The sequence below is a fragment of the Amblyomma americanum genome, chromosome 6 (genome assembly GCF_052857255.1).
Source record: "Amblyomma americanum isolate KBUSLIRL-KWMA chromosome 6, ASM5285725v1, whole genome shotgun sequence".
Classification (NCBI taxonomy): domain Eukaryota; kingdom Metazoa; phylum Arthropoda; class Arachnida; order Ixodida; family Ixodidae; genus Amblyomma; species Amblyomma americanum.
Window position 1 is genome coordinate 20,097,948 of NC_135502.1, and position 12,703 is coordinate 20,110,650.

General features: G+C 47.1%; 1 long non-coding RNA gene across 1 annotated transcript; it reads right to left on the reverse strand.

Moving 5' to 3' along the window:
• Nucleotides 1–1,795: 1,795 nt before the first annotated feature.
• On the reverse strand, nt 1,796–7,086 carry LOC144094584 (uncharacterized). Its single transcript, XR_013306523.1, has 3 exons — nt 6,955–7,086; nt 6,335–6,391; nt 1,796–2,129 (listed from the first exon to the last, which is right to left on the reverse strand). It is a non-coding gene; the product is annotated as an uncharacterized LOC144094584 (long non-coding RNA).
• Nucleotides 7,087–12,703: the final 5,617 nt, after the last annotated feature.

The following is a 12,703-nucleotide window of genomic DNA, read 5'->3' on the forward strand; positions in this document are numbered from 1 at the left end:
AGCAGCCACATGCAGTCCACCACAGCCATTCCCCCGCCTCGAACCTCACTACGCCTCCCGAAGCCGCCCACCTGGTTACGGGGCAGTTCGGGCCGGCAACAGTTGCGCGACTCTCGCGACCCCCGACACCCCTAGCTATTTCTGCTGCGCCGCACTTCATACGCCGGCCGTCAGCTGCAGCACCACAACCACCGGCCCAGTGTCCACTTAGCAGGCTGACCCATATTCCTCAGCTGCCACTGCACATCCCTCGCCGTCCACCGAAAGCTCGGCCGCAACGCCCCAGCCAGAGTATCCCGCCTGAGCCTCGCCTACGGACCCCGGGCGCCCTGCACAACACTTTTGACACATACCGATTCATCGTCTAGGGGGAGCCCTGTAGCGACCCGCGCGGTCGGCGGTGGCCAAGTGCCGAATAAGGGTCGCGGGCACGTGCTAGTGAGCGCTGGAGACCTGGACCTCGGTCGGAGCTGCCGCCGCCGCTCTGCTGCAATCTCTTCTCCGGCAGCCCTCTAATAAACAAGACCACTTTCGCCTCCTGGGCAACCCTCACACCATAATCTCATGAGACCTGTACCCGCACGTGACCTCTTGTCGACCGGTAGTATCCCGGAACCCCTAGCCGACCCGTGGTCGCACGGTACCCTTTAACAGCCCCGCGGTCGCGCGACACCTCCTAGCCGACACTATATCCTGCAAGACCTGTTAGCCGACCCGTGATCTCTCGGGACCCGTAGCAGCGCGAGACGCTCTAGCTGACCCATGGTCGCGCTGGACCTCTTAGCGTACTCGTAGTCGCGCCAGATTTCGTAGCCATGGCAACTGGCAATCTCAAGGGGCCCCGTAATTGACGCGTAGTCCCGAGGGACCCCCTAGCAGGCTGAGGTCGCGCCCTAGCAAACCAATTGTCGCGCGTGGTCTCTTGCAGACACGTGGTCGTGCTGGACCTCTCATCGACCCATAGTCGCGCGGGACCTTTGGCTGACCCGCAGTAGCGCTAGGCCCCCTAGACGACACGGCGTCCAGCGGGACCTGTTCGCCTATCCGCAATTTTGCGGGACCCGTAGCCGCGCAGGACCCTCTATAGGCGACGCGTAGCCCCACAGGACTTCTTACCAGACCCGTAATCTCGCGGTACCGTGGTCGCGCGGGACTCCGAGCCGACCCGCCGTCGCGCGAGACCCATAATGGACCCGTCGTCGCGAGAGATCCCTTATCCGACCCATAACCTCACACCCCTTAGCCGACCGATAACCCCACGGGACTTGTAGCCACGCGGGACCCCGTAGCCGGCGCAGAACCCCCTAGGCGGCCCGTGGTCGCGAGAAAGCTCTAGCAGACCCGTCCTCGCGCAGGAACTCTAGCTGACCCGTGGTCGCGCAGGTTCACTGGCCGACCCGTCGTCGCGTGGGATGATGTGAAACATTTAGTGGCGAAACTTCAACCACTCGTTCCTTTCGATTGAAGAGAGCCACACTGTGACACGGCAAAACACCATGACTGCAGCCACATGACACCCGGGTGCTCTCCAGGTGGTTGATATGGCAGGCTGGCTGCTTCTGGAGGAGACTTTCTGACGCCGTTCTCAACACCTCACTTTAACTTACCGATGTGGCCATGGACGTGCTGTTTTCCTGCACAGGGGGACACGAAGCTGCTCCAAGCGCCATCTGGTTGCCGGCGTCACTGGCAGCTTCCAGCGTAACTCCGATTGCACTTCCGCGCTCAAATGAGGCTTTATTACGGCACTGACAATATATATTTCATATTCTTTATTGTGACAATGAATAACGAATGCTCCATACATGCAAGCATGCTCAAAGATGCCACGATATTCACGGAGTAGTGGATGTGCCTGTATTTCAGTTCACCACATTTGCTACGATTTCCTTCAAAACGACGATTACACTTCATGCCATGGTCTGGGGTGCAGCCCTGAGAAAGGGTGCCTCCCGTGGGCATATAGATGTTCGTCAGTGGACAACAGCGACGAATTCCACTCTGCACTGAGCGGGAAAGATTGGGGAAATCGAGGCTCTCATCCTCTGGGTAACTTGCGCACGTATTTCTTCCGGCAGCTTGCACGTTCAACTTCCGTGCTATTGAAAGGGGTTAGCAGCACCGAATACCTGCACGAGAGGGGGCAGAGACGAAGAGCAGAGGTAAGGAACGAGAGTTTAAGCAGTCCGGTCAAGTCAGTGAAGTGGGATGAAGTCCACGTCCTCAATGGTCCGTAAGTTCCGAATGAGTCGAGAAACAAAAATAATAAAACTATTTGGTGATCTATTTGCAAAACAAAGTGAAAAAAGAAGGAAGCCTCAGGTAGCTTGCTAGAGAGGGCAGGTATATGTGTTTCTTTAAAAGTGAACAAGGGAGCTGGAAGCCTCAGGGAGCTTGCCAAGCTTGCAAACTCCCTGTGGTTTCCCTTACTCTTGTTCACTCTGTGTTTTCAAGAAACCCATCTACCTGCCCTCTCTCTACCATGGTGACATACCTGTTATTTATAACCATTTAAAACACTATTCCAGTTACCGATTTAAAACAAATGGTTTAGTTCTGGTTGTAAAGCCGGACGCTTTTTTTATAAAAGAAAATATTTATGTTCGCATTCCCTCACAGCCTTGGCCAGCGCACCTAGCCGGCGCATTTCGTCGTCTGGTGACTTCGTTACGTTAGGCCGTTTGCCTTCTATCAACATTAATTTCAAGTGCTTGGTTACATTTTGTCTTCGTGCTACTTTCTCATCGTCTACGTGTGAGCGCGTGCCAGTCACAGTTCCAGTCGTACGGTTTTGACGCTGCTGCCTTAAGAAAGACATTGTATTTCGACACGAAGAGCGCATAGGGTGCGAAGAGCTGGTGCTCCATAGGAAACTGTCAACGTGAGAACTGCTCCGCTGGCATCACATTGCAACGGTAGGGGGCTGCAGTCGTTTGGTACTGCATTATGCTGTTCTCATTGAGTGGCTATGCAAGCCAGAAATGTGTCGTCTGTGTGGAAGGTGTCAGATGCGTATTTCGCATCACCGCCTAAGTTTGTACGAAGTACACGTTCCGCAGAGAATTCTGTTAACTTCCAGACACCTGCGATACTACTGAATCATTGTGTTTTGTGTTAACTGCATGAAACAGTTCGTGGTGAAGAAACGTTATGATCAGTATGCACCTGGCAGTGATTGGGCGTATATATAAGCTTCTTATTCCACTTATTCCACCTTGCCCTGTCTTATTGTGCGCTTACTTTTCATCATTGTTCCGGTTTGTTCATTCTCCAGTACCTTCGCTTGTTTTCTCAATTTGTGAGTGTTTTTTTATGTTTCATTTGGTCTGCGTATTTTTTTTATTTTATTGGCGAACATGTTTGTCTTGTGTGTTCCAAAAGGCCGGCCTAATTTCATTGGGAAAGTGCAGCGCTATTTACAGCATTATTATTCCGTTTTGAACAGCAGGCAACTAGCTCGTTCTCTGCGCATGCAAATTTTTAACTCGTATAGTGGGTTAGTTAAGCAACCTTTTGTTGCGCCACTATTCCAAATCTTCTGTAGTGGTTTTCTACTAGTAAATTATGAAATCTGCATTATTTTCTCTTTTTGTGTGAGGTAAACTCGATTGACACAATTCTGTCACACCCAAATGTTAACGAACTCGGACGTTCAAGAACAGCTCTCAAACAAGGAGCTATAACCATACCATACCTACAGCTGTACCTGTAGGGCATTAAGACAAATAGTTGGGTCTGTTAGTAGGCTAAAACATTGAAATTCAGCACGACACACGGGGCGAAGGCGAAAGAAGAAGACTACCTAAAAATCGCGTTGGTAATCTGCACCCGACGTGTCTTCATTCTTCGTCCTCTAGCACGTCACGCTGACCCTCGAGACGTTCCAGGACTTTTTCCCCGCCAGAAATCGCGTGGCTGTGACGTCAAGTTATTGTTTTTAACCATGACGTCATTGTTTAGTTGTCTACGCATTTCAAAGAGGGCGCTGGCTCCACACCATAAGCCGCTATGTTTTAAATGTACGGGCATCTGTACAAGCTACGCTTGCACTCTACATCTACCTCGCTTCATTCGCCATCTCGGACCGTCGGGATAATGAAACCACAACGTATAGACGCGTGCTGGATGCCGCAGCCTAAAGGCGATCAGGCACGATCGGGCACTCTCCAAGGCGATCGGCCACTAACTAAATGGCAGTCAAACAAAAAATGATCCACTAGTGATGGTTAACTGCCGCAAGCACACTGAGAGCATTGTTTCGGACCCAGCAGAGGGACCCAGCGGCCACCGCTTCGCGGCGCTAGAGTTAGTCCAAGTCACGCTCTCGAGGACGTTAAGTTTGCGGGAGGCGGCACACACGGTGAGAGGAATAACTAAAACCATAATTATGAGCGTGCGGTATTTAGACGCAGTGTTCAGCGCTGCCTAAAAGGCAAGCGTAACAAACCAGTTAAAGTTGGACGGAAAACCTGATGGCTGACAGCCCCGCTACTACGGGCCACGCCACAGCACGTTCAACTCCGCGAAGAGGCCACTGCAGGGACTGACAGCCGAGTGTCGTAACTGAGTTTCTCAACCGGTACGAAAAAGGTTCTTTAGATTCCCAGTAAGCCCCGTAATCAGTCACAGCGGGAGGGTGGTAAGGTTTAAGGACACGCTCGTCATAAGCCTGACTACGCCCACTGCAGGGAAAAGGCCTCTCCCATGTCTCTCCAATTAACCCTGCCCTTTGCCCGCTGCGCCCAACGTATGCCCGCAAACTTCGTAATTTCATCCGCCCACCTAAATTTCTGCCGCCTTCTGCTACCCTTGCCTTCTCTTGGAATCCACTCCGTTGTCCTTGAGGGCCAGCGGTTATCTTGCCTTCGCATTACATATGCCCTGCACAAGCCCATTTCTTCCTCTTGATTTCGACTAGAATGTCATTAACACGCGTTTGTTCCCTCACCCACTCTGCCCGCTTCCGGTCTCTCAACGTTACACCTATCATTTTCCTTTCCATGGCTCGCTGTGCTTTCCTTAATTTAAGCTGAACACTTTTCGTTACCCTCTACGTTTCTGCCCCGTAGGTGTATACCTCTAAGATACAGCTGTTACATAGTTTTCTCTTGAGGGATATTGGCAAACTGCAAGTCATGATCTGAGAGAACCTGCCATATGCTCTCCATTCCATTCTTATTCCTCTACTTATTTCCCTTTCATGATCCGAATCAGCGATCACTACCTGTCCTACATAGAAGTAATCCCTTGCCACTTACAGCACCCCGCTACCAATTGTGAACTGCTGTTTCCTTGCGAGACTGTTGAACATAATTTATGTTTTCTGCATGTTAACTTTAAGACCTACCATTATGCTCTGCCTCTCTAACTCATTGATCATGTTTTGCAGCTCATCTCCTGAATGACTTACCAAGGCAATGTCATCAGCGAATCGCCAATTAATTAGGTAAACTCCGTTAACTCTTAACCCCAACTGTTCCAAATTCAGGCCTCGGAATACCTCCTATAAACAGGCGGTGAATAACATTGGCGAGATCGTGTCTCCCTGTCTGACATCCTTCTTTATTAGAATTTTATTGCTGACTTTATGAAGAACAATGGTAGCTGTGCAGTCCATACAGATATATTCCAGTATTTTCACATAACACTCGTGAACACCCTGATTCCGCAATTCCTGCATGAGTGCTGAGGTTACCACTGAGTCAAATGCTTTTTCGTAATCAATGAACGCTATATAAAGGGGTTGGTTATATTCTGCGAATTTCTCTATCACCTCATTGATAGTGTGAATGTGGTCTATTGTCGAATATCCTTTACGAAAGCATGCCTGATCATTTGGTTGATTGAAGTATAAGGTTGTCCTGATTTCATGTTTAAGGTTGTCCTGAAACACAACATTTATGGGTACTTTGGGCACTCATGGTGAGGGAACATGCAAGGGACACCTGCGGCGCACGCCACGGCCAAATTTGGCACTCATTGTCCATTTTGAAAGCCACCTTGATCTGTCTAACGTGCAGTGCACCACACTGCATGCCTCTGATGATAGCTTTTCACATCACTTCACCTTCGATACTCTTGACTGCATTAGGAAATTGGTGGTGTTGTGGCTTCGTCACTCTACACTGCAGTGAAGAACAGCCAAGGATGGTGCCACAAGAGAGAAAAGTGGGGTCCTTGCCAAAGTGAGGCACAGTGTCATTGGCACACACCAAAAAATTTGCGCACAAAACTCCTTTCTGAATGCACACCTGGCAGCCTTTTTAATGATTTCGCCGTGAAACAGAAGAATTACAATATTATAAAACAGCAGGCAATAGAATGTCATACTCACTTGTCAAGGTCGTCCCTTCGGTTAGTAGCGCCAAGAACAATAACTCATTCATTCTGCCTGAAATTGCACATAAAAGAGAAGTGAGAACATGGCAAGTGTGTTTCGATAAAAGGAAGCGAAAAGAAGGAATGAGACAAGACACAGTGCACTCATATGTGCTGGGGCATTAATAGCACACAAACAAGCACGGGACGAAGAGGAAGCGACACACACAAGCACTTGCATTCAATTAGCATTTGCTGAGGAGTTCTACTTTGGCATGTTTTCCTTCTTTTCATGTCCTATCTTTTCCAAGGTTGCAAGAAGTACACCAGTACTGCATGCCTGGCCGGTCAGCAAATTCCATTTGAATTGAACACATGCGCTTGCATCCAACCACTTCTTTCCCTCTCATCTCATTTTGTGCAATATTAATGCTTTAAAGTGTTGAAGACTACCCCCTAACCAAATCAATGAGCTTATCAAGTTTCAAAAGTGTAACATAGCCACTACATGACAAGGATTTCGCAAAGTTGAAACAAAGAAAAGGCGCCCCTCAAAGTTTTTTTTTTCTCATATAAGACATTAAAATCTGCTAAGAAGAGCACACACACACACAACTGATAGCCAGCATGTCATACCCATCCATTTCTGTGAGCAGTTGGTTGATGGTCTGATTCGTATATGGGTGCAGCACCGAGTTGGTTCTTTTCGGTCCCACCGCGTCAATTTCATCTATGAACCCCACACAAGGAGCCCCCATCTTTGCCGTGCCTGGAACCAACATCACAACCGCTGTTAGTAGGTGAGTTTATAAACACGCCAGCACCAGCCCCATGGGACAGCACCCCAGACATGCCAAAACGCTGTTTTTCAAAAAGCGGCTCTACCACACTGTGCAACCGCCAAAAAAGACACATAAGAGATAAAGTCTTCGTTTATATGCTACGAATTGTATTTTGTGTGCACAATACAGTCGAATCTCGGCGATTAGAAATCGAAGAGAACCGAATATTTCTGTTGCTTTCTGTGGATTCAAGGCCTTATGTTCACGAGGCTGCATCAGTTTGAATAAACTAGTTGTCCAAATTATATTAGAGTCCACTGTAACAGTATCATAATAATAATAATAATAATAATAATAATCAGCCTGACTACGCTCGCTGAAGGGTAAAGGCCTCTCCCATGTGTCTCCAATTAATCCTTTCCTTTGCCAGCTGCGCCCAAAGTATGCCCGCAAACTTCTTAATTTCATCCGCCCACCCAAATTTCTGCCATCCCCTCCTACGCCTGCCTTCTCTTGGAATTCACTCCATTGCCCTTAAGGACCAGCGGTTATCTTGCCTTCGTATTACGTGCCCTGCACAACCGGAAGTCACGACGGAAGTGACGTCATACCGTCCGTCCGTCCGTTACGCTCTTCAACACGATAAGAAAGAAATATTTGTGCACGATTGGATTCGAGCCACCATCCTTCCGTCCCGCAGGCGAGTGTGCTAACGACCACGCTACTTACTGCACACATATGTAGTAGTTCTTGTCTAGGACGCTGGAGAGCGTTTGCGGAAAGGCGTCGAATTAGACGGATGCCTCCCAAACGCCCTCCAGTGTCTCCAGCATTTAAGATTCACAAAAAATTGTGTACTTAATTAACATCTTAACCACACATCAGTAACATAAGCAGCAACACCGCGCTAAAAGCTCTCGCCTCACCGCACTTTAGGTCAGCAAAGTGCCCCCCTGAATTTTCTTCCTCTTTATTTCGACTAGGATGTCATTAACCAAAGTTTGTTCCCTCACCCACTCTGCCCGCTTCCGGTCTCTTAACATTACACCTATCATTTATCTTTCCATAGCACTCAGCGTTGTCCTTAAGCTGAACCCTTACCGTTAGCCTCTACGTTTCTGCCCAGTAGGTGTGTAGCGCTAAGATACAACTGTTACATACGTTTCTCTAGAGGGATATTGGCAATCTGCCAGTCGGGATCTGAGAAAATTGGCCATATATGCTCTCCATTCCATTCTTATTCCTCTAGTTATTTCCCTTTCCTGATCGGGATTAGCGATCACTACCTGTCCTAAGTAGACGTATTCCCTTGCCACTTACAGCACCTCGCTACCAATTGTGAACTGCTGTTCCCTTGCGAGACTGCTGAACATTATTTTGATTTTCTGCATGTTAACTTTAAGACATACCGTTCTGCTCTGCCTAACTCATTGATCATGCTTTGCAGCTCATCTCTTGAATGACTTACCAAGGCAATGTGACCAGCGAATCGCAAATTAATTACGTATTCTCCATTAACTCTTAACCCCAACTGTTCCCAATTCAGGCCTCGGAATACCTCCTATAAACAGGCGGTGAATAGCATTGGCGAGATCGTGTCTCCCTGCCTGACATCCTTCTTTATTGGAATTTTATTGCTGACTTTACAAAGAACTATGGTAGCTCCGCAGTCGTTGTAGGTATCTTCCAGTATTGTCACATAAGACTCCTACACCCTGATTCCACAATGCCTGTATGACAGCTGAGGTTTCCACTGAGCCAAATGGTTTCTCGTAATCAATGAATGCTATATGCGGGGGTTGGTTACATTGCGCGCATTTCTCTATCATCTGACTGATAGTGTGAATATAATCTATTGTCGAGTATCCTTTATAAAATCCTGCCTGATCATTTGGTTGATTGAAGTCTAAGGTTGTCCTGACTCTATTAGCTGTTACCTTAGTAAATACTTTGCAGGCGACGGAAAGTATAAACTGATCGGTCTGTAATTTTTCAAGTCCTTGACGTCTCCTTTCTTATGAATTAAGATAATATTAGCGACATTTCAAGCTTCTAGTACGCTTGTACGCTTAAGGCACTGCGTATCCGCTTATCGGATTGCAAAGAGACGACAGCCTCTGATCCCGCTTTAGTTGTTCTAATCCATTCATGTACGGAGTGCCAGTCCCGCCGCGCAGTTGTATGTGGCGCCTTTCTCCAATCTCTGCGTTTATAAAGGCACTGATTAGACTTTACTGTTGACAATATCAGTAGTCGGCGTTCACCCATGACTTCGTTTCAAGGGCGTATTCCGCTTTAAGGAGCACTGTTCACTGGTTGTTCAACTATCGCGGCGATTCCCACGTGCCAAAGGCTGGCAGCGGAGAGCGAGGGTGCCTTTCAAGACGCCACAGGAAATGATCAACTGTTTCGGTACCAATCTGTCTACTGCCGAAGCATTCACAAAAATTAACTTCGCGGAAAAGAGAGCATACAATTACGTAGCGATGATAAAATGCAGCCAGGACAGTAAATACGCCTTCCAAAGCAAACCATTTCTTGTGCGAACGTTTGCCTGGAATCATAACAAGAAATTCGGTATAGCAGCGATAGTGACTCATGCACAAGGTAGATCGGGGCGATCGAAGCGGCCGAGGCTCTCGGTTCAAGAAAATCTCTGCACACCATAGACACCATAAGCGGACACCATGGCGTTCACTTTGACTTGGAACACTCAAGTTATAGACGGAGCTCCAATCAGACTGTTGATCACTTCAGGCCTAATCCACACGGAATAAAAGCAATCTAACGCAATTCCATCCCGCAACAAGGCTCAGCAAAACACATCAGCACAAATAGCCGCTAAGTTTCTCAACCCTGTACCTTCATTTAAGCGAGCTTTACCCCAGTAAAAATTTATTGGTGCAATTCGCCCTAAACGGCACTGAACTTTCATGTTGCGTTACACTATGCAACCGCTATCGCAAATATACAGCCCAAAAACGTTTGTTTCTAAGCCGTGTAGTGGGGCTGTCTAGCGCTCCGGTAAGCCCAGAATTTCTGGTCAGTGAAAAACAATAGTTCATCTCAACGTTGAGAGATTCGGAACGCCATAGTGAGTCACATTTCATAGCCCGGAAGCTTACCCGGTGCTGTAGCACATCAAAATACAGCTAAGATGTATTGTGATGTTAGGTGGCGTTCTTACTGCATACATTAGTGACTACTTGCCTATTTTTTTTTGCTTAACAAATCTTATCAAGCGTTCAGGAAACAATCATTTGTTGATCGAATCTTTCGAAACATAAATCAAAATACATTAGAAAATTTTCGCACGAGATTAAGTAAAGTATCTTGGCATATTGTATATCACTCAGACTTCTGATGAGGCGTATGAAACATTTTTATCTTTATTTAAGAAAGCATAGCTACAATCAATCATTTGCTTTCATTTCAATAAAGAAAGAAACCATACACGGAAACCTTGGATAACAAACCACTGTCTTAAAGTGATAAGAAAGAAAGATAATCTTTTCAAAAAAATTCTTGTCAACACGCAATCCTGCAGATTGGGAAAAATTTAAACAACCTAGGAATCAAATCAACTCTTTGATACGTAATGCAAAGTACAGTTACCTGTTCATTTTTTTTTTTCAGATTGATCGTAACACTACCAAGGTAGATGTACACTGGTAGCGAAGGCTCCATAGACGCCCATTGGTCCAAAAAATGGCGGCTCGTGGGCACTCCAGCGCCCCCTGGATTTTGGGGGGCAAACTACGCAAACGTGACGTAGAATGACGTCACGCATACGTATGATTTTGGCGCGAATTATAAAGCGGTCTTTCTGTAGAATCCGCGTTTTCGAGCCCGTACCTCTCGAAGGTTGCTGCCTTTCAGCGCGCCCCAACCTTTGCCACTCAAATGTGCTCGAGTTCCTGCTAGTTATGGCCTTGTTAATGTGCAATTGGGAACGCAATGAAAGTGACTGGTAAAGGAGGGGCAGCATAGAAAGGCAGCAACACTTCCAGACACTGGCGAAGCATGCATGATTCGTAGTACTGGTGCTAGTACTTTTGAGAGCTTTTGAGTACAGCAAGGTATGATGCAAGGTATGATGCACAAAGCACTGGCTCAAGTGCACAGTTCGCAATAGAGTGTACGGCAAGTATGGTTTTCATAGTTTCATATTCATTGTTTATTGCAGCAACCAAACAAATACAGTCACAAAGCACACCCTTGGCACACAAACAAAAAATACATGTCACAGGCAGCACAAGCAGTATTGTTTAAGTTGGCTAATCATCTCAATAGTCACAGTGCAGAAGGAAAAAGCCCTGAAGTGCCACGAACGTTGTCAGTTAGGAAATTGAAAAGTATAGAAAACAATGCTACGACAGCTTCAATTGAAGCAAACATAACATGACATAAGTAGGCGCATCAACACAGACCATAGAGCACACTGGGATTATTCTTCACATTTAATTTCTTCAGCTGAAAGAATATAGCAGGTGCGTTTACATCTGCAAGGCAATGTTAAAGCCAGCTTTAGCACCCTCAAACGTGCTCAACGTAGGAGCAAATACCATACATTGAAAAAGACATGAAGCCAAGTACGCACGAACGGGTTACAGCTATGAAACACGAGCGAACAGCCCGGCGAAACCATATCGAAGCTATCGCGCATACCTTGAGCAGACGACACACCTGTGAAAGTCCAGCGGGAATCGGTGTAGCGTGACACCAATGGTACTATCCACGCTGTCGCAGTGTACCGCCTTGGTGTACCACGGAGCATCGTTTCTTCACATGCCGCAAGCTCATCTTGAAATGAAGCGCTAAGCGCTTCAAAAGAAGAGCGCGAAGCGTGCAAAGACGGAAAAAGACTTCGCACTGGCCGCACGCCGAAGGAAACGACAAAACCGAGAAAACTGCCGCAGCGGTGCAGCGGGGTGCAAATCTTACCGAACGGTGACAAAGAAGCGACGTGCAAGGACGACGAAAACTTCGCAAAAGGATCATTTTGAGACCGGCGAGCTAAATTTATACGCTTTACCAGGCGCGCCATCGCAGACAGCTGGCGATAAGAAATCGCCACTGTGGCCGGGTTAGCCGGGTATCGAAACAAGGCCTGCAATGACGCGCTGTAATGCACCGCACACTCATGAATAGGGGGCAGGTCAAGAGTGTTGAAAAAATATTTGCCAGGTTTTAATAAAATGACTTACCTCTTTCATAAAACAAGGTGCTAATATATTTTTTCTTTTCTATTGGCAGATTACATTCCAATTTTGTAGCTTTATCATTTCTTTATATGAGTGTTTTGCCCCCCATCCTCTGGTTGTGCTGCAGTCGCGCTAAACCACTTTTCGGCCCAGCCTTCGCCACCACTTTAAATCCGCCTTGACACTACTGCGGATGTTGTATGAAGAAAAATTAACTAAGTTTTAAACCGGCGCTGTAATCAAGAAAACACTACCGAAATAATTTTAAATGACCAACCTGTCCATGGTTACGACCTTTCGAAGGCCTTTAATAGTTTTTTTGTCAATATGGTATATAGTTCTTACCACCCTGATGCTATAAAAACGGTCACCAAGAACGTAAAAAGCTTGTATCTTGAC